This window comes from Anser brachyrhynchus (genome assembly GCF_964034855.1).
Source record: "Anser brachyrhynchus genome assembly, chromosome: 20".
Taxonomy (NCBI): domain Eukaryota; kingdom Metazoa; phylum Chordata; class Aves; order Anseriformes; family Anatidae; genus Anser; species Anser brachyrhynchus.
Genome location: NC_137713.1, coordinates 2,571,066 through 2,597,286, shown reverse-complemented (window position 1 = coordinate 2,597,286; position 26,221 = coordinate 2,571,066). Strand labels below are relative to the sequence as shown.

Here is a 26,221-nt window from a genome sequence, read left to right as displayed (position 1 = left end):
GTCCCTGCTCACTGCAGGCACCGGGTGCTCGCAGGTGGGCTCTCTGCGGCGTGCTGCAGCCCTCCTGGGGGGCACTGGGCCAGGACAGCCAAAAAGCTGCACCGAGAGCCAGGAGAAGCCCTGGGGAAATGCGGCAAGGGGCTGCTTGTGCCAGGCCTGGCCGGGGTGCTGGGCTCCTGAGGAACAACCCCGAGTGGCTAGGCACGGCTCGGCACGGCACGGCACGGCTCAGCTTGGCCCGGCACGGCTCGGGAGCGAAGCCATCGCCGTGCCGAGGACGAACTTGGCTCAGTCACCATGGAAACGGTGGCCGGGCCCCGGTGCCGCTCGCGTGTGCACAAGTCCCGTTGACCTCACTTAGAATTATTACCTTTAGCCAAATAAAATAATTTGCGTTAATAAAGAGACCATTTTCTCTCGGCTTCCAAGCGAGCCTTCCCCAGAAGGCAGAGTGACTCCTTAATTACACTTTTACTGCAAGGTGATTAATGTTCAATATGTGATACTCCGTTTAAATAAGTCGCTTATTAACACCTTTAATATGTTTTAATTTTTTTTCTCCTCTTTTTCCTCCTTCCCCCTCCCTGTGGCGCGAGGTGGAGCTCTGAGACCGGGCACAGGCACCCGCGAGCTGAGCCTGGGGCCCTGCAGCCCTCCAGAACCACAAAATGTCCCAAAACAGGGAGAAAAACCAACATGTGGGGGGCAACAACAGTGAAATTAAATGGGGAGCGTGCCAGGAACCCCACTTTGCTTCCCCTGCTGCGGGAGGCTGTGGGCAAGGGGCCAGCGGCCGGCTCTGCTCGGCCCCTCCGCATTCACCTGAGAGGCACGGGCTGGGAACGGGGCTGCAGCAAGGTGGGGTGCTGAGAAAATGGGGGAAAAAATAACATTTTTTGGTCATTCCTTCGTTAGTTCATGAAGGTCCGGTTTTGGGGATGGGGAACTGGCACTGCTGCGGATCCCTAAATGTGCACCGGTCAGCTCCTTAGCTGAGGTGGTGAGAGGAGGGGTCGTTGTCTCACCAAACTAAAAAGGGACGGGGTGTCAGTCGTGGCGTTTCTCCTCCTTCACCCATGCTCCGGGGGTGGGGAACCCAGCGTACAGCACGTACGCGTCAGCCCCTGGGGGTGCTGCAACGCGGAGATGGGCCGAGGGCGGCGCAGACGGGTGCCCAGCGTTAACAGGGAAAGGTGAGATCGGGCCGAGCAGAAAGGTAAAGTCCTTGGGCAGGGGAGCAAGGCTGGAGGTTAATGCCTCAAACAACAAATGCTTTTTTTTACTCCCAGAAAAGCCTCTTGCTTTGAAAAGGCACCTGGCGCCCATTCTCCACTGCATTTAATCTGCGCTGTTGGGCTAAAAAAAGGGTGTTTGGTGCTGACACCTCAGTGCTGGCATTAATAAAAATGACTAAAAATGACACTTTGCGTATAATTTTTGGGACCTTTGTTTTTACCCATACTCATTGCTTGGTTGGTGCTTGGCTGGTGCTTAAAAAAGGAAAGAAAGGCGTTCTGGTTACTGTCTGAAATGGATGGTTTCTCATGATTGCAGATGAAGTTGAAAAGTCAGAGAGTCATTTTCTTTCAGATCTTTTTAGAAGTACTTTTGTTTGCGCAGCCACATATGTCTATAAATATGTTGTTATTTGTCACACAAAAGGCTGTATTAGTGGTAATAGCCTTTTCTGCATTGTTTTGCTTTTCCCACGTGTGATTCTCACAAGGCACACCGTAAGGAATCTCAGCGAGGCTGGCAAAGCCCCTGCTCGCCAAGGGCCGAGGCTGGCACCCAGCACCCTGGGTGGAAAAACTAACCTCAAAAAGTACAAAAATACAGATCCGGCCTCATTGTGGGGCGTATTTATTTTTTTCCTGGGCTGTATCTCACAGCCACACGCTGCTGTGTGTTGGTGGGTTATCCCAGAGCTAGACATTTACATCACCCCTCTTGGATGCCTGAACTTCTCTGTTTGTCCCCACAGGTGGGAAGGGGTGTCCCAGCCCCAAACTCATCAGTTCTGGGCCAAAACCCCCAAAAGTGCAGCTACACGTGTGGGGGCCTGGCTGCTCCCCCCTTACACCTGCTCCCCCCTGGAGACGAGGTCAGTCGTTCCTCCTACTTGGGGAAAAATGTTCAAGGGAACTTGCTGAAGAACTGCCCCGCCTGCTGCTGAGGGGCTTTTGCTGAGCAACGTTGCGGAGTTGAATACAACCACCCGGAAACCGATGATTTATAAGTGATTTTGTCCCTTAATTTGTCAGTGAGAGCTTCGGAGGCAGCTCAGGTGCTCCCAGTTATAAATTTGGCAGAGCTCGCCTCCAGGGGAGCCCCAGCTCCCTCCCGATGGTGCTGCAGGTAAGGGTGGCAGCAGTTTTTTAATAGCCTGAAATGCAGATTAACTCCTTAGTTTGCTTCGTTTTCTGCTGTTTTGAAGGGAATTGGGTGTTTGCTGCTGTATGGCAGGAGCTGGGTCTGGTCCCCTTGTGACTGATTTTGTTTTACTGCTTTCTCCTTTTCTTTTTCTGTTCTGGCAAAGGGGTGTGTGCCAGGGAACCTCTGATCCCAGCTCCTGCTGCTCTCCTCTCCTTGCTCTGAATTGCTTCACTTTACTAAAAACGTGCAAAGATTTGGGAGGAAATAAACTGAAAAACAGCTAATGTCATTTCTTAAAATTGCCAGTAGCCCCTGTGGTTAAGGCAATCAGGGACCCTGAGAATAAAGTCTCATTAAATGATGGGAACAGACATTTTAATAGAAAATGCCTTTGTAAAGCCCTGTAAGAGCGGTAACACCTGTGGTTTGTGCTCTGTTGCTCTGATGTAGGGGCATTTCTTGGTTTGGTTTTAGTTTTTCCTCTCCTCTGAGCAGTTTAGCAAAAGGTGTAACTTCACTTACACTCGGGCTGTTGAAAATATTTAAGCTCTGTTGAAGGAGTAGCTGCTTTGCAGGTATAAATTATGAGAGCTCCACTAATTTCGGTGTTAAATTAGACATTTTCTCAACTGTTTGTCCTATTACCCACCTCTCAGACGGAAAGGCATCGCACGCTCCCCCGGCCCCCTCCCCCTGCTTTTCACCGCCAGATATTTGCGAGTTCATTAGTTCACAGGGGTGAGCAATACATCATCGAGCGTTTCTTAATAGTCATCCATTTCAGGACTAATTCTCATCTAAAACGAGCTTTCATTGCATTAAATAAAACTTCAGGTAATTCAGAGAATAATATTTCTCTAATGCTCAGGACCCAGTGAAAGTCTCCAGCCAAGTCGACTCTGATCACGAGAAGCTGTAGATAAGCAGTAGCAGCGTATGCGTCCCCTCCTTTTTTATTTTTCCTTTTCCTTTAATTTTATTTATTTTAGCAGTGTATCTGGCTGCTTGCTGTGTGGATCCTTCCCAGCCCCGAGGTGCTCTTTCCAGCTGGGTTGCAGGGGCTGGGGCAGACTGGGGAGCCCCCAGCTGGGCACCCCACGGGTGGGGGGCTGGCTCCTTCACCCTTAGCAGTGCCCAGCAGAGGCTTATTGCCAATAAATGGTGTGATTAACATCTGTTATCCTCATTGACCTCCCTGATCTGTCTTGGACAGCCCTCCTCAAGCAGTCAGTGGTCAGCGATCGCATCCTCGCGCGGCAGCGTTAATTACGAGGGGAGCTGCGGGTGGGTGCCCGTCCCGGGGAGCCCCTTCCTCCCGGTGCCATGCGAACAGCAGGATTCTCAAAGGGGCTCTCCCACCGCGACACAATCCTTGGTAAATACATTTTTCTAACGACTGCTGGATCGTAACGAGATTTTTTCAGGTCGTTTCCGCTGTCGGAGCGCTCCTGCCTGGCCCACCTCCCTGCCCCAAGTGCTCTGTCGCATCCATAATTCAGAGGTGTGATGTTTGCCCCCCTCTGTGTTTTTCTTTCCCTAATGCTGTAGCCAAAACTGAAATGAGAATTCAGCCAAAATAGCGCACAAGACAAATACATAGAGGCCTGTACCTCTGACTTACGGCCCAGCACGAGCTTTTATGGTGGTTACTTATTCTCAGAAAATTGATGAAGCTTAAAGCAGAAGCTAAACTTTTAGCCAATATATAGGTGGAATAATATTAAATTCCCGTATTAAAGATCACCATTAACCTGTTTGTTTTTTACTGGGCTAACAGTAAACACAATGGGCTGTGAACAGCGTATTTAATTATTTCAATGAATATTCATAACATACAGGACCTTGGGAGCAAATAAAGACAGGAGGATTTTTCACAGCGATTGGGAGCATGATATGAAAAAACAGCCTTAAATTCAGAGTGAGTAAAAGGAAATATGTTTGCTCTGTAAGCCTCTAGTTCTGCAGTTGCTCTGTGTATGTCTAAGAGAGTAATGCACCTCTTACTAAGCAATTTGCTGGTGCATCTCTACTTGTAGATGGACACTGGTATGTCCGGATGACTTTGGTCTTAAATAGTCGAAGCCTCTGGAGCTGGATTATGTGGCACCACGGTGTGCATGGGTAGTGAGGTGCCAAGAGCCCCATTGCTTCCCTAGGCACCAGCCCCTTTTTTTCTACATTTTCATGTGGTGCAATAACTCCGAAGGAGTTTCCTGCATTGTGCCAGATACTCAGGGCACTGGTGAAATTGGATGTTGCGTAGGGACTACACGGAGACCTGCACGGCTGCTCGTGGAGAGGCCACGAGAGGTGCCAAGGCAGGGAACGAAGTCCTCTGTCCTACCTCATATGTAGGGGCACGTGTACATTTAACCAGTACAGGGAGATAAATGTTACCCAGCTCTCGGTACAGACAATAGGACTGGATGCCATAAAGGGAAGTGTGACTTGTGAATTAAGAGACTTGGTAACTTGGAGGATGATGGTTTAAAATGACTTTATTTTATGGCTAGTTTCTGCCATCTGAGTGATGTTGCATGTATTGGTTGTATTTATAACTTAATAGCTTTTCTCAATTTTATTATACTTTTTATGATACTTGTGGCTTTATGGTACTTCATAATTTTTCTGGGATTCATTAAAGAGGCTGCGGGCAGAGCTCCCGGCGGTGCCAGGGGAAGGCGGCCCTGCTCCGGGCGCACGGCGAGGCCTTGGTCCTGGTGTGCTTTGGTGCTGGCCTCTACCAGCAGCAAGAGAGAAGCATCTATTTAGGTTTAATGTTACACAAAATAAGCTGTTCTCGGCTCTCAGTGTATCCGGAGCAAAGTCTCCTGCCCAGCAAGGTGTGCTGGCAGCTGGACCGCGTTTCTTACCCTCCTGGGTACTCCCCAACCCCTTATGTCCGTGGCAGGGTTAGGGAGATTTGTTCTTTTTCTGAGCTGGTTAAAGCAGCAGTTCCTTCCCAGAGGTAGGGAGGTCTTGCATTTGGAGCAAAGGTGTGTTTTGGCAGCTTGGGTTTGGTGTCCACAGAATTGTGCCGAGTTTTCCTCGGCTGCAGCCTATGCTCCCGCAGGGAGGCCTGAAGGATTTGCTGGATGATTGCAGTTGTTCCAAGGTGTGTTTTTTCAAAAAACTGTAGTCTCTAGGACAAAAATAGCAGCATCTTATTCCTTTTTTTACCCCCTTTCTTTTTTTTTTTTTAAAAAAAAAAAAGGCAACCAGCATGAGACATCAACATTTTTAAACAAAAATGCTGCTTGTGTTGTCATTGAAATAGGGGACACCCCTGAGGGCAAGTGCCACAAATTCCCAGTGCACAGAGCCTGGGCTGTGGTCATGCCTGGAACGGCCCTCAAGAAGGGGAAGATGCTTCTCCTGGAGGCAAATCGGGTCGCTTACATATTCCCTGCGGAGTGGGAAGTGCTGGGATTATTATTTTTTTTTGCATAGTTTAAAACAATTCATTGCCAAATCCCACTTTGGGGAAAATGGGAGACGATGGAGCTGGCTTCCCAAAAAAGGCCAGTACGATGTGCAGCCCCCATCCCCAGCTGGGGGCCCGGTGGCATCCGACCCTCACCGTGCCTCCTTCGCCCTATTTACGATCCGGGCTGATAACGCGCTCCCCAACTCCAAGCCGCCTTCATTACAGGCTGCTGGTTTGCGGGACCGCAATGCATTTATAATTTTTATTGTTATATCTTTTAATTTTATTTTGCTTTCCTTGCTGTCTTGGAGAAGGGAAGATAGGAGTCCATATTTATTACAGAGCAAACGATCTACCTCTGCGAATGTATGTATCAGTTAATTTAATCTCACCAGTTTTATTTAAACTGTTTTTCCTTCCTTTCTTTACTTCCCTCCTCCTAGCTCTCCCCCTTCTTCCTCCTCCTCTTGGTGCAAGGTGATCAGTTTGTTTAAAAAAAAAAAAAAGCTGGAAAGTAAAACTATCCTGTGCCTTTTATAATCTGTACTGAAAAGGCTTTTTCTGGTTGCTACGGAATAGCTCTGCCTTTCACTGCTTCCGCCCGTGTGCCTCCCGTGGCCCCCAGCCTGATTGACATTTACAAATTACCAAGCTGAGAGTGTTCAATCTTTGACCCGTGTGTTTCTATTCAGCAATGAGTGAGATTTGCAAGCATTTTGTCATATAATTACTGCAAATCCCTTGAAAATTTCCACAACAACGCCTAGATGAATGGTAATTTGTGCAGACAGCCGCTGATGCCTTTACAATGCACTAAGATGCAAAGCAGTCTATTTTTTTTTTTTTACCCTAAGATTTCTGGGGGGAAAAATGTTCTGCATGTGAGCATGCTGTAAAATATTTGGATTGTTAGATTTATTTGCTTACACAGCCTATATTTGTGCTGATTTTATTGTATTGACTGTATGCATTTTTTTCTTCCCATTCTACAGTTTTATTGTGCGTTGGTCATATGCATACATCACCAGCATTGTTCTCCGGGAAATTTATTCCACCTTTCAGCGTGCTCTTGATAGGACTTATTGCATTACTAGTTAAGTGCTGAGATTTGCTACTACAAAGATCTGAAACAGCCTCCTGTAATGTTTATTCACCAGCCGTGGCTGAGATCATATGTTTTCGTAACACTTGGTGGGGAGCGCAGCCGCGTCCTGGCAGCCGCTGGGCGCGGGTGCTGTGGGTGCTGCACACTGGGATGGCCCCGGTGCTCTCCTGGCATCGAGGACCTAGAAGGAGGCAGGTGCCAACACCTGTTGAAATCATAATGTGTACTAGTTTGTTGTTATATGTATTTATTCGCCCCTATATTGCCGTGATGGCCATGCAGCCACATGTTGGGTGAGCATGCCCAAGCACCCACGTGGTGCTGCCAGCTGAGAGCGCTGCCCGGAGCTGCTGCCATCCCCTCCAGTGGCCACAGCTCGCTGGGACCCGCAGGGCGGTGCCGGGGGCGATTTGGGGGCACCCAACAGCGTCTGCCCCGCTGGGGGGTGTGCGGGAGGCTGGGTGGGGAGCCCGTGCCAGAGGGAAGGTGCCAGGGTTGTGTGCAGCTGTGAGGGAGGCACTTAGAGCTTGGCCTGGGGGAGTCTGAATTTGTGATCTATATATAGATTTAGAAAAAAAATATATATATATAATTTTTACCAACAATATTTTGATGGATTTTAGTTACAATAATTCTTAAATTATAATAACTACGTAAAAATAATGATAATTTGCCTTTAAGCAACACTTCCAATTCGTTTGAATAATCTTTTCAGAATTTCCCGTACTGATGCTACAGTGATATATACATATATATACATTTATTTATGTGCATGAATATACACATTTATATTTATATATATTTGTGTTTATTTATGCACATAGCCTACACACCTGCAGCAATGGTCCCGGTGCCGCAGCTGTGGGAAGCTTCGCAGTTTTTTCCTCTCGCAGTGACCTGCGCACTCTGCCTGGCACAAGAACCATGATATACGTTTCCTTGCTGCTTGTTGAAAACCAAGCAGCCTTGCAAGAATTATAATAACCAAATTGCCTGATGTTTGTTATTGCCTTTTTTTTTCTTTTTTTCTTCTGGTGGTGGCAGGGTGTCTGGCCCAGCCTCTGCTGTGTGCGTGCCTCGTGGCACCAGGCTGCCCGTACTGGTGGTGGTGCACGCTGTGAGGCTGGTTGTGCCGGAGGGTGCAGAAGGAGAGGTGCTCGTGGCTTTGGGAGCAAGGCTGGGGATTTCGGGCGGTGTACAAACCTGCTGGGCTCTCGTGCGGGGTCTGGAGCCCGTGCAGAGTGCTGCTGTGCCACGGGTTTACAAATGGGCACTTGCATGGCAGAGCCCTGCTGGGGCTGAGCGGTGCTGGTGGCGAGGTGGGCCAGGCGCAGGATCTGCAGTGAAAAACACCCTCCGACTCCTACCTGTTATTACTTACTATTACCGTAGTGTTCTGGCCGAGTCAGCCTTGACTGCACTGCAGTATTTTCCCTTCACTGGGGAATTTCCTCCCTTGTCTTTGCAAGTGCTCCTCCCGCCCCACGGCGAGCGGCGGTGAAACGCAGGTGTTGGGCTGTGAGAGCCGTGCGTGCACAGTGATAACGTGTAACTGAGGCAGTTTTGGGGGTCACTTCTTAATGTTGAGTCCCAGATGGTCATGAGCAGCATGATCGTTCTCCCAGGTGATGGAGAGCGCCGTTACTGGGAGGTGGCTTTGTCTGGCTGTCCCGTGCTGGTGGCCGGGCAGCGTGGATGGACGGTGGCAGGAGCGGGTGGCACAGCTCACAGAGGGGCAGCCCCTTCCCATGCAGTTCTGGGGGCTCACCCTCAGCTTCTGGAAATCCTTTTTGGGGAAAAAATATCACGGGATGGGAAGAGACTTGTTTGATTTGCCTCTCGTAGCACTGTCCATCTTGAGCAGCCTTGCGAGCACGCAGGCAGCAGCGTGCGCTGGGTCACTGTGATGGATCGGAGGAAGAGTTCAGCGACTGCGGTGTCTGAACAAACCGCTCTTGTCATTAGGTTGGAAATGTAATCTCTGCAAAAGAAGAGGCTATGGTAGACTTAGCAAGATCTGTTCACGTTATGGGAATTTAATGCACCTGGTAGAAACTAACTGCAGGTCATCAGTTTTTATTGGCATAGTGCAGACATGCAGTGTGATGAACTGATCTGGCAAAACATTAACCAAGATAAAAAAAAAATAAAAAATAAAAGAAAAATCTCAGATCTGTTTTTTTGTCGTGGCTATCATTGAAATCAGAGTGAATACTGCTCTTCAGGTACTTGTCTGTTCTTCCCCTGTAATTTCTGCTGCTGTGCTGCTGATGTAGATGGGCTTTTATACAGAGTTTGCAGATAAATTTTTGTCTGACACACATCTAGAACTTATATAGTCACCTACTAATTTAAACCAATTTGCCCTAGGTGATGGGTGAATACACTTGAAAATTAAATGGGTCTGATTTAAGCATCCCTCCTCTGAAGCCAAAGATTATATAATTAAATTAAAAGAAAATGTGTTTTATAATAAACTGTATTTCCTCTTGGCAAAATCCAATTTTGAAACAAGATTGTAATATCATATCAAAAAATGTTTTCCCATGGGTATTACCAGTCTATTTCGTTTAATTGTTTTCACCCATCATATTACGAGCTTTCAAAGTAGTGAAATGAGTGTGGTTTTACGAAGAACAAGGGAGAAAGTGGCAGGGAAGGGGGGGGGTGTGAAGAGGGTCCCTTCCTGTGGGGGGTACCCTCTGAGCCCCGGGTGGGTGCCAAGAGCTGGCGCTAGTGGGCTCGGCGGCGTGGTGAGGCCAGGGTGGCTGCACTGCTTGTGCCATGGGAGCCTGGTGCCCGTGGGGTCGTGGAGAGCTGTGGATTTTGGGGGACCTGTGACTGGCCCTCAGCATCCCGGGTTTTCCTTCTCCAGCCATGGGCTGGCATGCGAAGAAACTTAACGAGCCGTGCGATAAAGATTTTGCACTTAAGCAGAAAATATTTAACGCTTTGGGTCTGAACTGCTGGAGCACTCCTTCCCCAGCCTGGCTTCTGGCATTAGTGCTCGGGGCTGGACAACACCAAGGGGCTGGTGGCGATGTTCCCAGCGAGCAGGGCTGGGGCAGGGCAGAGCCCCCTGGGGGGGACCCTGCTGGGTGCCACCGCCCCGTGCTCACCGTGACACTGAGCATCCAAAGCCCCCACGAGGTGCAGCTCTGTGTGAAAGCACGGTACACTTAGAGTGAAATATGAGCCAATTCCACCCGTAATTAATATGCTCATTTTCTTCCATATACGTTTATCCATTCATCTATTGTTCCAGTGCGCCGAGGGCACGGCAAAGGGGGACAGGCATCGCTTTCAGCCTTGCACATCTAATTGAAGCAGCCAGCAGTAATTTGAAGGCAAGGCAATGGCAGCTTTGATGCTCTGACTCCACGTTGATTTGGTAACTCCAAAGTTTTGCAAAAAGCTTCAATAAAACCTCAGGAGAAGCTCGAGGTACCTGTGCCACCCCTGCTGCACCTCTCCAGTCCAATGCCGACAGCAGGCATGGGGCTGGGACCTCAAACTCCTTTCCGCTGCTGCAATCAAAAAAAAATCCATGTTTTCCCCCAATTTAAGGGACAGCCACGTCCCTGTTTCTGGGCTCTGGAGGGGTGTGTGCTTAGCTGCAGCTGGTGAGAGCCAGCCTGCTCTGCAGTGTGCCCACGCACCCTGTCCCTATCCTGCTCCTCCTGCAAAGCGCCCTTTTAGAGGGGGAAATGAAATTACGCACAGCCAGGGGATGCTTCCACCTCAATAAATCCTCAGCAATTATCAGTTGTCTGCTCTTGGTCTCTGAGAATGAGGAGGACTTTGTGATCCACGTTTGGTGTCCCAGCAAAGGGACAGCAGCTGGCTGTGGTAGCAGGAATGGTCACGAGTCCCTCATGCCAAGTTACTCAGTTTTTTTCCTTAGAAGACCCCAGTTATGATTTTCTAGTGATGGCAGTGTGCACGTCGTGTTTTGCCCTACGTGCCTTGGACTGAAGCCTTTGCCTTGACCTTGTGGCATGTGGTCCCACAGGAGCTGGCTTTGGTGTCCCCACAGCCACGTGTGGGACCGCGTGGTGCCACCCTGCTTCCTTCTGTGTCACGTCCCATCAGACAAATCCCCCTCCCCGCTGCTACAACTTTCCAGGAATTTCTCGATGCGGCCTCCCCAAAGCCAAAGAGCATCTCCCCTCAGTGCTGGCTGCTCCTGGGCACGTGCCGTGAGCTGGAGCCCCCCAAAACCCAAGCCTTGCTCGGGGCACGCAGGGAGCATCGCTCAGTGGCGTGGCGCTTCCCGGGCTCTGCCGCGCTCGGCGGCCTCATTAAATCCTCCAGAGCCTTTATCGGGGACAAACCCGTCGACTTTCTGGGAAAACGTTGATTAAAGCAACAGCGAGCAGGAGTTGAAAGGCTAATATTATCAGTTTTAGCTCGCTGGGGTGGTGTTTGCCCGAGGTAAAACAAGCGAGGCGCGCAGAGCGGCGCTAAGCGCTGCTGCGCCCAGGCTGCCCGGGCTGCGGGGCCGGGGCTGGGGAGGGGGCTTCGGGGGGAAGCGTTTTCCGCGGCGTGCAACCGCTGTCAGCCATTTTAGGTTTCTGAATCCTATTTCCCTGGTGCTTCCAAGGGAAGCTTTTGGGGGAGTCCCCAGCTAAAACTGAAATTTGCATTTAAATGGAGTTTTTTTCTTTTTTTTTTTTTTTTAATGAGCAGGATGCATGGGAGACTAAGACTATTAGGTTTCCTTGTGGGAGAGTACAGAATTCTCTCACCTTTTACTTCCCACCCCCCTCCCCAGCCCCTTTAATGCACACTTTAAATTAGACATTAAAAAAAGGAATGGTGCGTCTTTAAGGAGGATATAATCATAAACAAATAAGTCTCGTTGCCCTTGCAGCAGAACTAATCTTCCCTCAGCTGAGCTGTGATATAGATCAGTAACAAGAGCCACGCGCAGGGGGTTCCTTTGAAATGCATAATACCTCCTCGTATAAATTGGAGTTGGTGTGATGGAGCTGTGAGATGACATATTGTGGCATGACCCCTCTCTACTGATTGTGGGTGAACCCTGCAAAGGTAAATCTAACACGGCGCACACATCAGACAATTTCATTTTCATCACCCAGGGACAAAAACATGGCAACAGAATCTTTTCAAATGATAATCTGCATGCTGGGCGGAATATTTTCCCTCCTTCCTTCCTCTTTTTTTTTTTGCATGTTCAATTCATGATGTAGGTGAAAGGAATTATAAATTGCTTCCAAAGTTCATTCATTCCCTTCTTCCCATTCTTCCCTTTCTTTTCCTCCTTTTCCTTTTGCTTTTGTTCTCTCTCCCTCTCTACCTTTCTCCTGTCTTTGTTTTCTTTTCTCTTTTGAGGAAAAAAAAAAATAGGGAGAAAGTTTGGCATTGTGTGTGTGTATGTGTGTGTGTAACTGATTCATTCTTCTCATCCCCTCGGGGACATTCCAGTAATAATGATTTATAGGAGTGCAAAAATCTATGCTCTCGCTGTTACCAACTAATATCTCTCCTACCCTCCAAAAAGGGAGTTTTCTTGTAGAAAGCTCTCTCCGCATGAAACCTCTCCCCTGCTTCTTTCCACTCCCCCTTTGCCTTCCTGTGTGTTTCCATTCAAGTATCAGGAGCACTGAGCTGGCGTGCATCGTACCGACGGGGAATACGTCGTCCTGCAAAGTGGCATCTCACCTAGAACTGGTTACAATTGACTAAAATGACGCTGTATCTGTTCTTTGTTCTTCTCTCCAATGGTTTTGTGTTGTGCTCTGTTCTTCGCAGGCTGAGAACAGTTTAGAAAAATCCACCTTCATGTGCTATCTCTAATTTACCAGAAACCACTCTCCCCACAAATCAGTGTGCCTGCAAGCTTCACGTCACCGCGAGGTGCCCCCGGCGTTGCTGGTCCCAGCCCGAGGTGTCGGTATTGGGACAGCCAAATCGATCACCCCGAGCAGCACCGAGAGGCAGAGGAGAGCTGAAAAGTCGGGCTCGGAGGTGGCCTGCAAAGCCCCGGTGGATAGATGCCAGCCCTGCTGCAAAGTCCTCCTGTCTGGCCAGTTTATTCCTATTAATCAGGAATATTAATGACCTGCTCTGTCCGTCAACACGCTGGCAGTGCCCCGGTCTGGCTCCCATTTCTGCAGGACCTCTGTGCCCGCTCCCGTGAGTACCCCACTGCCATCTCCTGCCTTCACCCTGCGGGTTATCGGCCGGCTCCGGTGGGAGCAGCCTTTGGGGTGGCACGGGATGTGTCCCCCATAGCAGAGGGTGCTGCTGGGCGCACCATCCTCACCCGCCTGCATGTGCCCCAGAGGGGAGTGGGGCTGGCACCTGGGTGCTCGGTTCCCTAATGGCCATGGCTATGGACAGCCCCAGTGTTTGTCTGTGCCTCGGTTTCCCCATCACCATGGTATAACCCTGAGATATTTCTGGTTTCCTTCCCAAAGTGGCATGAAGCACTCGGTGAGCTCAGGAGCTGCAAATGCCTCCTGCCTTGTGGGGGATTTCTGTAGGTGCAGGGAGACCCAGATCCCGCTCGGAAGGGAAAAATCCATGTGCTGCACCTCCAACCACTGCTCTTCGTGTAACCAGGCCTCGCACAGGAACAGGCAGCCCCAGCTAGCGCTGCCGGAGCACGGTTTGCAGCAGGAAGGCTTAAACCTGCGCCCAGATTAGGGCCATCACGGGCCCCTAATCCCGTCACCGCCTGCGCGTCCCTGATGCCGAGTGACACGGCGATTGTGTGCGCGGGGGAGCGACGCGGAGATGAGTTTGTCGGTTCCACCTAGCGTGATTGCCACCTTCTCCTCGCCGAGGAGAGGAACGAAATTGAAGGAGAAAAGGTCAGAGAGACCTGGTCATCCTCTCCCCTTCTCCCCAGCCGCTCGCTCCTCGGGATGGAAACGAGAGATGACAGCTCCCCGCGCCGCTTGGGATGTGGAGTAAAGCGAAAAGGGAAGCGTCAGTGCAGGGCCGGGCGGCGAGGAGCGCCGCCTGTTAGCAACGCATCTCCACGGCGTGGGGTCCTGGTGATTGTCCCTGGCGTCTGCTAGCACCAAAGTGACAGTGACAAGGTCTTTGATTAGAAAGAGGCCCCGCCACGTCCTCCCTGCCAGCGCTGCGGGCTGGTGGCACGTCGCCCTCTGCCCGGCGTCCCTGCCGATGGCCGCAGGGGGGGCGGCTGGGGGAGGGCTTTTTGTCCTCTGTGGCCACCTTGGTGGAGACGGGTCTCAGTTCAGGCCCAGGAGACTCTCCTGAGAGCATTTTTTTTCCTTTATTTTTCTTTCTTTTATTCAATTTTTTCCCCACTGTTAATAGTTTTTTCCAAGGAGGAACCACAATGAAACAAGTGATCCTCCTCCTCGTGATTTCTGTGGGAATCAGCACCCACCTTTTAAATCCCAGGGCCTGTGTTAGCAAGCCTCTTTGCGTTGACTCCCCTGGAGACATTTCTCATGTAAAGAGCACCTTACGAAGTGGTGCCGTTGGAGAGAGGCTGCCTGAAGCAGGCGAGGTGAGAGCCTGGTCGCAAAGCGGGACGCAGCAGGGTACGATGGCAGGCAGGGTATTTCCATGGCAGTGTATTTACAACTTTTCCCCAACTGCCCAGAATGTCTTTAATGGGCCACATGGGACTTTCTTTGTTTTTTTTTTTTTTTTTTCAAATATGTGTCAGTTTTGTTTGGGCTCTTGTGCAGCGAGCATGCCGGAGCTTTGCAGGAGGTCGGTGTGCTCCACGGGCAGGATCCCCTGGGAGCTGCAGGGCCCTCCTCGCCCGGGTGCTGCTGTTCCCCTGCTAAGCCGTACCATTAGAGATTTTAAGATAAGGTGCTTTTGTTTCTCGGCTCTGTCTGAGCTACCGTCTGAACTGATATGACGGGCCTAAGGCTAGGATAGGAATTTGTTACAAGTTCCCATTTCACCAACGTGTCGCCAGTCAAATAGCCTCCCTCGGCCTGAGCCTATTTACTCTCTCGGGGATCTATTTTTAAAAGTTATTAGCAGATTACTGGTTTTCTATCAACCTCAGGCACCAATCTCCCAGTGACACCATTGTGCTTTAATAAGGTGCGTTTGATAATCCTCGGATAAAGGCAGGGGAGGTGGGGGGAGAGGAGGGACCCTTGCACCGATCCCTCCAAGGGACGTGGGCCAGAAAAGGGTTAAAGACACTCGTGTTTCTAAATGGCTGAACTACTGTATGTTGTAGTTTTCAACTGCAAATCATCTTTAATAGCAGACATCACGGGATGGCTCATTACATTAAGCTATTTTTCATGCTATCTCCTGTAATATCCTTTAATCCAATGCGTTTCAAATCACCTCAGGCTAAAATAAGAGACATAGCGATGTAATAGCCTAGTGTATTAGTGGGTTAATTGCCCTGTTGTACTCTCTAGTAGATATCTCTGGAATGAGTTCTATATTAATTGTAAATTGCTTAATACATTTAACTCCTTGAGCAGCTCGGCCCCGCGCTGGGTCTGCAATGGACGCTCAAAGTTGGGGACTGCGAGCAGAGGTGGCGTGGCGCTGGACACGCTTGCTATGCACCAAGTGATGAGCAACAGACACCTGAAAATGGGGGGAAATCAGCAGCTTTTGGCAGTGGAGAGGCCTGGCTCCAGCCTGCACCTCCTGGCAGCGCCGTGCTCATGGCCAGGGCTGGTGGGGAGCTGTGGTGCCCAGGGCTGAGAGCGGGGCTGTCCCCAGCGGGGCGGCCGGGGTGGGGGGGGAGAAGGTTTCAATAATATGTAAGGTTTCAGTCTGTTGTCTTGCTGCTGGGGAAGACGAATGAAATGCTCTGCAGTGCTGTCACGGGATGCGGCAGCGGTCACGGACACGCATGGCTTTCAGAGTGTCGCCCGTAATGCGCAGCAGCTAGTTTTCTGAAATTACTTTTGTAGCACTAGGCAGACGTGACCGCAGATTTGCAGTCACTTTCCTGAAGATTGGAACATAAGTGTCAGCCGGCTGGCAGAGGGTAATGTCACTAATTTCTTTGGATTGCTCCCAGTTTGTGCCAGGAGGGTTGGAAGATGGAGCAAGCAGAGCAGAGGTTGGAGAGGGCCGTGTCATGCGCAGGTGAGGCATTCCTTATTCATTTCCTCGGGGACATTCTGGTTTCTAAAAGTCCTGACAAAAATGCTGCTGCAAATTTAAAGGGAAGGCACAGAGTGGGAGCGCAGAAAAGCTCTGTGCTTTGGAAATTCAGGAGAAAGTCGTTCCTGACTTGCCACCTATTGCTTAAACCCAGCTGTGCACAGCAGCAGGGCGGCAAGCACCTAACCTGTGTGCCTGGAAGTCACGGCCACCTGGGCTGCGCACCTCGGCACGGTCCCAGTTAGAAAAGTGTACGTATAAAGGCCTTGCGTACGGAGACTTGCTTGGAAATTTAGCCCGAGTAATGCTATTTGTCCCTTGCAGGGTACAGAAGACCAGCGAAACAGGCTCCACATCCTCACTGGGAGGAGGCGAGGAAAATCGTCTCTTGCTCAGTTGAAGTCAAGCAGAAATGACCCTGGAAATCAGCACCCTGCTCAGCAGCCTCTGCTACAAATGCAGCAAAGCCGAAGGCTGCCTTGCTCCAGTCCCACTTAGGCAATCCTGCAGGAAGGTAACAGCACTGACTCCAGCCGAACGGCTCCAGATTTATAGCTGGCAGGTGAGGAGGAGCCAGGCACACAGGTGATCCTGCTCGAGCGCTCCCTCACCTGTTAGCAGCTCCTTGCATTTACACAAATATCTACCTTGGGCTAAAACAAATGTCATCCCTCTGTTTTGAAATGTAATACGAAGGTATCTGAGGGATATCTGAATGCAGTGGTCTAGCTTGTAGAGGAGTGTTTCTGTGAACGTGGGGAGCCGGTAAGTCTTTGAAGGAAAGACACCCTGTGCTTGGGGTGCTGGAAAAAAAATCCATCAAGTCATTCTCTATCTATAAAATAGGTGGTAATGCAATCTGAGCTTAATTTTGATGGCACACTGTACTTCATAACAGTGACAACACCTTAAAAAATGTAATGAAAGGGCCTGATTTATTACTGAAATAATCCATTTAGCACTCCAATAAATAAAGGGAGAAAATACAACCAATGTTTCGGGAGAAGGGAAGAAAAGTGAGAGAAAAATTGCAATGCATAGCAGTTTTCTGTAGACGCATCCAGAGACTGTGGCCACGTCTTTTGGGGTTGATTATTTTTTGGAAGACAAATATCAGTTCAAAGCTAGGTTTGGGGTTTAGACCTGGTGTCCACTCTTTGTGTTTAAAATACCAGCCTTGTGGCTCAGTGCCACAAGGACTGGTTTTGACTGGCAAGGGGGAGGAGAAAACCCTAATGTTCAGCCTTGCAAATATTTGATTTTGAATATGCTCTCGTAGCAGTTATTAAGTGCAAAGCAAACATATTTTCCCCTCATGCCAAATTTGTTTTAATAACACGACGTTACTTCTGCAAATGTCAGCTCCAGCCTCTCTGCGTTTCAGTGGCACTCGGCCCGTGGTGAAGACTGGCATGTTTTATACTCCCTCCGCATCGCTTCTATTAATCTGTTTAATATGCTGGCGGCGGCGATGACAGCAGAGGCAATAAAACCCCCGCGTGGCTGGTGTTTGTGCTCAGGTACGGCATCCGGAGCGGCACGCTGCAGCGAGGAGCTGCCATCTCTGTACTCAGGGAGATAAACTTTGTTCAGCAGGACGAGCTGACCGAGGACGGTGCTGGGCTCCGTTGCCAAAAGCCCGAAGGCCACGTTGGGCCAAGAGCAGCAGTGGTTGGCGTTGCCTCAGGCAGGGTTTTGGGGCTGTGCGTGCCCCGTAAAGGGGAGCTGGGGGGGCTTTAGGGGATGAGGCAGCCCTCAGGGTGGCCTCATCCCGCTTCTCATGGTGAGCGTGGCCCTGCGCATCCCCTGCACCGCGGGCAGCACGAAGCCACAGCTCGGTGGCATCGTTCTTGTTCCCACCATGCCGGAGGCAGGCGGAGAGGCTCTGGATGAACCCCAGCCCGCAGGGAGACGTCGCGTCCCCACCTCCCTCTGCGCATCAGCTGCATGGAGCCCCTCCGATCATTACACTGAATAGGGAGAAAAATGAAGGGAGAAAAAACAGACAGCTCCTGCTGCATGGTTCTCTTAAAAAAAAAAATGTTTTTTTTGGCTGCGTGGCCTCAGAGCAACCTCCGCCGGCGGCTTCGTCCCTCTCACCCGTGTCAGGGCAGCCGAGGCCGGAGGAATGGCTGCGCCCCGTGCCGGCCCGGCGCTAATTGGCCTGTTTGTTTGGCAATAAGTGATTCCTGCCTGGCGTGGGGCGGATTGTTTTTCACACCATTAAATGAAGTTCTGCTGTATTGATCCCTGTTTTTCCAATTTGAAGCCTGAAAAGTGATGAAGACATTTTCTTGTTTTCTCATGTACTTTTCCCCCAGTTCATTTAGGTGACCTGTCTTTAGTTCCTTGCTCTGCTCGCTGTAATTGCTTCTTCAGAGTAATGCTGCACTGTGAGCGCCGTACTGCAGCCCGGGTACGTTTTTATGGAAGGATGAAGGAAGGCGAGGTTGAAGTCATCAACCAATATTAACTGTGGAAGGTTTGTCGCAAATGACATCTCAATAGCAGTGTGTCTGTGCCTGCTGCTGGAGCCTCAGTAAAACAGTGCCGAGGATGAGGGCAGGACCACGGGACAGCTTTGTCTCTCCAGGCTGCTTAATATTTTGCTTAGGAGCTGGAAACACCGTGGAACGTTATTTTTCCTTGGGCACAGATATCATCATTTGTGTTCCCTGCACCTTTGGGAAAAACTTAAATACTTGGATGTTTGCGTGAGGTTTTGCCAGGGTTTTGTTGAGCATTAACCCATGGGGGGATTTTTTTCGAGGAGAGATCAGTAGAGTGGGTGCTGAACTTATGGTTACGTGGCAAGTTTAATTACAGAGGGAGCAATGGTTGCTCCAATGCGGTCTCACTTGCAACGAATTAAAGTATGAGGTCTAACCCAAGTGTCTATAGACAGGGAGGCTCTCAGTGACTTCGGCAGGCTCCAGACGTGCAGCCTTTACTGACGGCAGCAGCCCAAGTTGCAGTGGAGCCTGGGGAGTTGAAGCAAGGCTGGGATTTTTGCCCATATACCCGAGCTCTGAAGTGGACAGGGAGTCCTGAGACTCCGCGATGCACCAGGATTTCTGCTCACCACTGTTTTGAGCTGAGGGGTTGGCAGCACGGAGTCGGTCCTGAGCCTGGAATTCATCCTGGCAAGAGCAGGGTCCGGAGCCCACGGGCGCCCTGGGTGCGGGATGGCAGCCGTGCTCGGGGCCTCTGCAGAGTCTGGGCGACAGAGCCCAGCTCGATGTGCACTTATTAGGGAGATGATTAATCTATTTGTTTTGCATTGCTGCTATTATTATTATGCGCATAAGCCTGAATTATGTAAGAACTTTCCTGCAGAAATTGTGTTTGCTGGCTGCAAGCACGAAATAAAGAAGAAAATTCTTTCCCTTAAATATTTCTAGCTATATGGATAGAGAGTGCTCGGCTTTTGGGGGCAGGATCTCTCCTTTGTGCTCTTGGCATCTACTGTCATGAGGTCCCTGCTCCTAACCAGCCTTGCAAAGTGTTGTTACAATACCAAATAATCTATAAAATAGACAAGAGATAGGGAAAGGAATGCAGTAGAAAAGGAAACTTTTGTCAATATATTATTCCAAGAATAGCAAAAAAAATCCATGGTGCAGTTTGAGAACATGGTGCCACGCAGACATGCGAGGGCAAATCTTGGAAATAATGTCCCTTGGATCTGAATGACATGGTGCATTTCAAAAAGGTAACTGCACTAGGCATAGTAAGTAGCAGAAAATACATGGACAAGGAGGATTTCGTAATTTCGTTCTCTTCCCTCCAATTGTAAAATCCTCAGAAAGAGGGTAAAAATTAGGAAATGGGGTAACTTGTAGAAATAACTGATCTGTTCATCACCTACACAATGAGAGTTTTTTATTTTATTTTTTATTGTAAACTACCTTATGACAATTGGTGATAAAAGAGCTGAGCCATTCAAAAATCCATTTTAATAAACCACCGTATGACCTCATAGATATGCATAGGATTTAGAAATAACATGGATTTTAATGAAGGTACTTGAAAGGTATGGTGCCATATTGCAATTTTATGGAAGATCTTAGATTAATGAAATTAAACGTGAACTGCATTGTTTAGATGATGAACTTAAGGTCATATCTGCAGCATTTGAAAGAGAAACCTTGAGTGGAGGGTGTAGAATCATTGATTTAGACCCTGGTAGACAGCTGAATAGCAAGCATTGAAGCATGAAGGTAAATTCCCATATTTCATTGTTAGAAGGTTAGCTGGTGGCTGCCAGCTTTTCAGTGATAATCACCAACCAATTCCACCCTGTTTCAAAAAAGATTTTGCCTTTGTGTGCTAAGACACTTTTAAAAACCATTACTGTTCAAAGCAGGGGCACAGTGTTTAAAGAGAAGCTATTTCTGCAAAATATAGGATAGCAATGAGTTGATGCTGTCCTTGGATAGCGATGCTATTAAGTTCATTAGGATCATCATCCATTTAAAATGCTTATAAGGAGAATTTAGACTGTTTGCTGTAGACGCCAGAGGCACCTCCTCCTGCAAGTCATAACTACATGTCACCAGTAATTAGCTCTTTTCCTTCCTTAGGATGGCTTATAAACAATGGCCCTTTCAGGTTTAAGTACCGTTTTCCTCCCCAGACACACACACACATGCACCCACACACAGAGGGGATGAACGCATGCACGTGCACATGTGTTAAACTAATAGACATGAATTTGTACAACAGGAAAATTGCAAGGAATGAAATCCTCAGGCCTTAAGAATAAGTGATAATGGAATGATACTGCCAATTACTGCTTGAGAACAGTGTTGTCACAGGGAACAGCTCATGGAGATGGAAGGATGAGGGGAGGAGAGAAGGTTCCCTTTTGACAGTTTGCTGTTAAAGGGAATTTGTCAAGGATGTTAAAATTAGATCTAACTGGGCCAGATCCTCGGATGACATAAATCAGCCTGTAGACTTCAAACCACGAGCTGGCCACATATTCCTCTTTGTTCTTCCTTCATCTTTATTATCTGCATCATAACACTGCCTGTGAGCTGCAATGATGCTTTGAGCTCCATTGTCTTAGCACTGTACAAACGCAGTAAGAGAAGGTATTTCCCTGCTTTCACCTGCTCTGGGTAGTGCCTTTTATTACTTATAACATCCACAGGTTTTACAAATCCTACGTAATTGCGGGAGATGGGGACCTCGTCTAGACTAGGATTTGGGCTGTGATGTTAGTATCTGTCAGATCTGTATGAACTGACCCGTTTTCATTGTGGGCAAGACGAGCTGCTTTCCACAAGGGCAAAGTGATGGAGTTGCCTTTAATGAGTGCTGTTGCATACCGGAGTGAGGATACTGAGGTGGGACCCCATCATCCTGCACCCAGCCCCGCTGATCGCAATACGGCAGCGCTCAGAGGCGGTGTTTAGCTTCAGGATCAGCCACGTACCTCTCATGGGCAGATGAGAGGGCAAACCCAAAGAGGATCCTCTCAGATGGGAAAAGATCCTGCAGTTCCATGTACAATCTCTTCCAGCCTGAATTTTTGGCGTGCTGAGCTAAACTCTGCCACATCATGAAAACCGTCTGAAAGCTGCCAGTAAGGAAATTAGGCAAGAAATAGTGTTAGATAATGGTTGTAAATGCATTATGATCATTCCTTTCATTAGAAACTTCCTTGTTTTCTCCCTGACGTACACCAGGAAACAGCTTGCATGTGATTTATTTGTGTGTGTTTGGGGAGGAGAGGCAAAGGGAATAAAGTCTAAGCCATTAGGTGTTTAAAAAGGCAGTTGGGAGATTTAGGGACACGATGCTTATTAAAATAAATAGAAGCTGTGTGTCTAAGTCCCCTGGTCATCCTTGAAAATCATGTCCCTCATATTTATCTGACAGTCAATTCCAAATAGAGCACTGCCTATTGCATCTCCAGCGTGCACCTCAGTGCAATGGGACATTAAAACCAGCTGATGCAGGATCATAAGGGGGCCAAACCCAGCTGTATGCCATCTACTGCCTAATGTTCTGAGTAAGGAGAGAATATAATGGTATAGAGCATCTTTCTGGGAAGCTCGCTATAGAAAAAAGTCCAAGTCCCCCAGATGTTCAGGGCAGCTGGCTCCCTCTGCCTGTCCCAGAGGTCTCGGCTATGTGCAGGGCTGGGCTTCAGACCCACTCGCCCCGCGGTGTCCAGTTCTGCGGAGCGGATTTGCTGAGCTTTTAATAGATTCACAACTTTCCGTCCCGTTGTAAATCTTCCAACAAATATTTTTTCATTTTTAAAAGAAACTATTGGCATTGGCCACTTCAGAAATGCTGACCCATTAAGTCTAAACAGGGAAGTTAGGGCGTGTTAAATATCAATTGATTATAAAACCCATATTAATTGACGTTTAGCAGCCCCACTAATGGAGAGGAGCTCATTACATAGCAGTTAACCCTCAATGCATATATATTAAATAATCAATTAGTATTTATTTAACATACAATAACTTCCCTATTAGGGCTAAATTAAAAGCCTCTTTATGGAGGCCCTGCAGAAAGCGCTGCACTGTGCTAACCTGAAGCCAGGCATTTGCATTAACAGCGTGAATCTTCGGTGCCCCCCAAGATCCTTTAAAGTGGTAAGTGAAGCCCTGGAAGGGCAGTGCTCCTTCCATCACCTGGCCCTAGGAAGGGGCCTCAGCCCCGGAGCTGTGTGATGGAGCATGAAAGAAGCGTGGTTCACGTAAGCGTCTGTTCAACAGAGCCGTGGCAAGAACAAACAAAGCTCCTGCCGGCTCTCCTGCAGCACAACGTGTTCTGCAGGCAGATCCCGCTCCCAAGAGGGGCCAGGCTGAGAGGAAAGGCAGGGAAGAAGAGAAAGTCAGAATTTCCCCTTCAAAACAGATGGAAAAGGTTGCGCTGCCCTCCCCAGCCTGGGCAGGGTGACCTTGCTGTGCATGCCTGGTGCCTGGCCACCATCCCGTGCCATCGGGGTACCGCTTGCCCCGTTGCAGGCAGACCACACGGTGTCAATTTTACCACATCAGCCTGCTCTGGTCACTGGGTTCGTTCTTCTTCCATTCATCTTCTTCATCCATCCCCTGCCCGTCACTCCGGTAGCACAGCGCTGCTGCCAAATTCCTCGGGGGCAGCACGCGGCGGTGGCTGCAGGCGTGGGCAAGGGCTGGGGAGATGCTGGCTGGCAGCTGAGCCTCGTTTATCCTCCTGCGCCCGCCCAGTGCAGAATGCCCTCCGCTGACACACTTCACAGCCTGTAAAAATGCAGTTCTAACAACGCGCTACCTTTATGAGCAGAACGGTCAGTTAAAACTCCTCCTAAAGGGTAGGGGGTGTGGGACTAAGCAGAGAAAGGTGAGTCGGGTTCCTCCGGAATAAGCCAGTGCCAAAAAAGCGTGGGGCTGTGGGAGGGGGAAAAGACTGAGAAAAGCTTTGGCAGTGTGTACCCAGGGCTGTGTGCCTCCTGGGGGGGCCGGTTCAGCTCAGCCCCCCCGGGGAAGAAGGGTCTGGAGCTCCCCGGCCAGGAGGGCACTTGGTGCAGAGATGTTGGGGCTGATGTGGTCCTGGTGCAGGGCCAGGGCAGGGAAAGAGGGGGACTGACAAGTGAAAGACCTTTAAAGTAGAAGTAAAGTATTTTTGAGTGCAAAAAAAAAGGAAAGGAGAACAAGGAGAGAGATGGGCAGACAGCGAGGCAATATAGAAAGCAAAGAGGTGGCACGGCCGGGTAATGGAAATAGGGCAAACTGGGGAGCTCGGAAAAGGCACACGCAAACTAAATTGCAGAAAATAAGTCTCTCCTGTGTTATGCTGTGAGCTGCCATTTACATCAGTGTGGCGCATTGACTATAGGCAAATAGATTTACACCAGACAGAGATGGGAGTAAAGGGCCGACAAGGAAGAGTAAAGCACAGAGCAATTCTGTTTTCCTTGGAGCCTTGGTGAGTTTTATATTTGGGTCTAATAGGCCCAGAACCTATTTGGAGTTGAATTATATCACCCCCATCCTATGAAATAATCTGTTTTCTGGTGGGGGAGAGCTGGGAAATCAAGCAGCTTCTCCAGAAGTCAATTTTGGTTCTCAAAATGGAGCCAGCTTGAGAAATTGCCATTGATCCACTTCTGAACTTGGAGCAAATTTCCATAAAAATAATCAGATGCTCCCAGCTGCCGGAGTTTGTAAGGCTGTGTGCTTCACTGGGTGGGATGGGAGGGCTGGGAGAACGGGGGCTGAGCAGGCATGGTTTCGAGTTCCTCCTCTTTGCCATACAAAATATGAATTGGGAGCAGAAGGAGGGCATGGGAGAAGATGTTCTGATCACCCTCTTGGGAAAAATAAACAAGCAAATGAAAACAAGTTGTTTGTCCTAATCCTCCGCTGATGGAAAATGGAGCTGCCCTATTAGCCTTAAAAAAAAAAAAAAACTTGATCCATTCAGGTTCCTGAGAGGAACATGCAAGGATCTGTGAATAACCCATGAATGTGGCTTGACTGAGCGCTCTGGAAACTTGGGGAACTGTGATGCTGACAGAGCTGGGTTCATTTTATATGTGCATGGAAGGAAGGGGGTGTGTGCCCCCCCCCCAAAGCCCTGCCTGCCCCCTGGAGGGAGAGCCCCAGCCCAAAAAGAGTTTTATTGAGAAAATGTCATTGTATTTCACGCCACCTTTGCTTTCCAGCTCTGCTGTGGAGTAAAATTCAAGCATGTGCCAGCGCCTGCCCCTCCTGAAGCTCAGGGAGGACTTTGCTGTTTGCCGTTCACTGCAGTAGAAAGGGACCTTCGTGGTCTTTTCCCTCCAAGGACAGCACCAGTCACTTGAGCAGTGATGGTCACCTGTATTCACAGGTGTATGATGTATTTTTAGCACCTGCAATAAATTACTTCTTTTTTCCTTACAGCTTCTGGAAACATTCCCAGTCCCTGGCTTATTCATCAGGACTGTTAGATTGCTGCTGCTGAAAAGAAGGAAGTACCTTTTTTTTCCTTATTATTTATTAGCATATAGCATAGTGTGAGGGACTGTGCCAGGCAGGGAACCCCTCTGTGAGAGGCACTGGGTAAACACGGTAGAAATGGCAGTGACAGTCTTCATCACGGAGCGTTAGCAATTCAAACAGCCACGTCAGTCAAAGAATTTGAGAGACAGGATGTAATACAAGCAAAGGGAAGAATGTGACAGTTTGCAAACACTGAGTGAGTTGCATGATTTTTTTTTTGTAGGTGTGTTCATTCTTTTAGTATCTTGAAGGAAATGCAAACAAAATTTATCTTGGACGAGTCTATGTGCAAGCGGGGTCTGTTGGAGCTTTATGTTAGATGTAGAAAATTCTTTGCCTTGCAGAAAGAAATAACCAGAGGGCTTTTTGAAATTTTGAGGATATTATCCAAGGCCTGTTTTTGTCTAAGAGCACGGGGGGTACATCACTGAGTCCAAGGGAAGGGGAGTCTTGTGCCATTCTATTAATAATAAGCAGAAGAAAGTAGTGAGACAGAAGCAGTGGAGCAAAAACAAAACCCCCACCAGACAAACAAAGAAGCCACCAATCAAAAGCTGATGAATTTCCAAGGTAAAATTTTTGGGTAGTCAGAATGGGCTGACATTTCCTAAAATAACCAATTTAATCCCTCCATGCTGCAAAGGGGATATCAAACTTCACAATTTTAAAAAATTAGGCTAAACATTTTCTATTACCCAGAAATTTTGCCTTAGAGAGACGATACCATGGAATGAATTTCCTTGGGAAAGAAAAGAGAAAAGGATGCTGCAGAATTATTTTAGTTAAGATGACTGCAATGCTAAAAATGAATTCTGGGGCAGCACAATAAACTCATACAAGAATATTAATTCTGCTTCCAATCATCCAAGGAGTTCAGTCGCTGAAGCCAGGAGCCCATTCATAGTCTGTCTGGTTTCCATGGGCTTTGGGTAAGCCTTGCAAATGCTATTTTTTTTCCTGCTAGATTTGCCTGTGACTCGTCAGTGTTATTAGTCAAAACACTTTCTTCGGCAGAGAAGCAGCCACCTCTCCCCTGCTGCTTTGGCTCTGCCGTGGATTGCTCCATCGTACACCGTGCCTTTTCTCAGTCCTCGTAGGCAGCGCCAAGGGCGGTGCTTGGAGGCACCTTGCTGGGGGTGCTGGTCGGGCATTTGCCCAGCTAACCAGGCACAAACTCCACATCCTGAGCTCACCACGAAGGTGCAAACACCCTCTGAGGATTCA

General features: G+C 48.9%; 2 long non-coding RNA genes across 5 annotated transcripts; both read left to right on the top strand.

Annotated features, from left to right (window-relative positions):
* Positions 1–1,540: 1,540 nt before the first annotated feature.
* Positions 1,541–24,531, top strand: LOC308180709. Of its 4 annotated transcripts, XR_013941144.1 has the most exons (6): positions 1,541–2,358; positions 12,684–13,067; positions 13,352–14,418; positions 15,922–15,989; positions 16,332–16,569; positions 17,392–24,531. It is a non-coding gene; the product is annotated as an uncharacterized lncRNA (long non-coding RNA). The 4 variants fall into 4 exon arrangements; XR_013941145.1 differs by lacking the exons at positions 12,684–13,067; positions 13,352–14,418 and having other exon boundaries at positions 1,551–2,358; XR_013941146.1 differs by lacking the exons at positions 1,541–2,358; positions 12,684–13,067; positions 13,352–14,418 and adding an exon at positions 2,505–3,751.
* Positions 5,665–7,776, top strand: LOC308180713. The gene is made up of 2 exons (XR_013941164.1): positions 5,665–6,169; positions 6,796–7,776. It is a non-coding gene; the product is annotated as an uncharacterized lncRNA (long non-coding RNA).
* Positions 24,532–26,221: the final 1,690 nt, after the last annotated feature.